Here is a 1,726-nt window from a genome sequence, read left to right as displayed (position 1 = left end):
TTCTGAATATATCTGTGATGTCCATCTGGTCCAGTGTGTCGTTTAAGGCCTTTATTTCCTTGCTGATCTTTTGCTTGGATGACCTGTCCATTTCAGTGAGGGGAGTGTTAAAGTCCCCTACTATTATTGTATTATTGTTGATGTGTTTCTTTGATTTTGTTATTAATTGGTTTATATAGTTGGCTGCTCCCACATTGGGGGCATAGATATTTAAAATTGTTAAATCTTCTTGTTGGAGAGACCCTTTGAGTATGATATAGTGTCCTTCCTAATCTCTTATTATAGTCTTTGGCTTAAAATCTAATTGATCTGATATAAGGATTGCCACTCTTGCTTTCTTCTGATGTCCATTAGCATGGTAAATCTTTTCCACCCCCTCACTTTAAATCTGGAGGTGTCTTCGGGCTTAAAATGTGTTTCTTGGAGGCAACATATAGATGGGTTTTGTTTTTTTATCCATTCTGATACCCTGTGTCTTTTGACAGGGGCATTTAGCCCATTCACATTCAGGGTAACTATTGAGAGATATTAATTTAGTGCCATTGTATTGCCTGTAAGGTGACTGTTACTGTATATGGTCTCTGTTCCTTTCTGATCTACCACTTGTAGGCTCTCTCTTTGTTTAGAGGACCCCTTTCAATATTTCCTGTAGAGCTGGTTTGGTATTTGCAAATTCTTTCAGTTGTTGTTTGTCCTGGAAGCTTTTAATCTCTCCTTCTATTTTCAATGATAGCCTAGCTGGATATAGTATTCTTGGCTGCATGTTTTTCTCGTTTAGTGTTCTGAAAATATCATGCCAGCTCTTTCTGGCCTGCCAGGTCTCTGTGGATAAGTCAGCTGCCAATCTAATATTTTTACCATTGTATGTTACAGACTTCTTTTCCCGGGCTGCTCTCAGGATTTTCTCTTTGTCATTGAGACTTGTAAATTTTACTATTAGGTGACGGGGTGTGGGCCTATTCTTATTGATTTTGAGGGGCGTTCTCTGAACCTCCTGAATTTTGATGCTCGTTCCCTTTGCCATATTGGGGAAATTCTCCCCAATGATTCTCTCCAGTATACCTTCTGCTCCCCTCTCACTTTCTTCTTCTTCTGGAATCCCAATTATTCTAATGTTGTTTCATCTTATGGTGTCACTTATCTCTCGAATTCTCCCCTCGTGGTCCAGTAGCTGTTTGTCCCTCTTTTGCTCAGCTTCTTTATTCTCTGTCATTTGGTCTTCTATATCACTAATTCTTTCTTCTGCCTCATTTATCCTAGCAGTGAGAGCCTCCATTTTTGATTGCACCTCATTAATAGCTTTTTTTATTTCACCTTGGTTAGATTTTAGTTCTTTTATTTCTCCGGAAAGGGCTTTTATATCTCTCGAGAGGGTTTCTCTAATATCTTCCATGCCTTTTTTGAGCCCGGCTAGAACCTTGAGAATTGTCATTCTGAACTCTAGATCTGACATATTACCAATGTCTGTATTGATTAGGTCCCTAGCCTTCGGTACTGCCTCTTGTTCTTTTTTTTGTGTTGAATTTTTACGTCTTGTCATTTTGTCCAGATAAGACTAAATGAAGGGGCAAGTAAAATACTAAAAGGGTGGCAACAACCCCAGGAAAATATGCTTTAACCAAATTAGAAGAGATCCAAAATCGTGAGTGGGGAGAAAGGGGATAAAAAGAGGTTCAAAAAGGAAGAAAGAAAAAAAAAAAAACAAAAAGAAAAGAAAAAAAAAAGA

Source organism: Mustela nigripes, chromosome 9, assembly GCF_022355385.1.
Source record: "Mustela nigripes isolate SB6536 chromosome 9, MUSNIG.SB6536, whole genome shotgun sequence".
Classification (NCBI taxonomy): Eukaryota; Metazoa; Chordata; class Mammalia; order Carnivora; family Mustelidae; genus Mustela; species Mustela nigripes.
Note: the sequence above shows the minus strand (reverse complement) of the source record.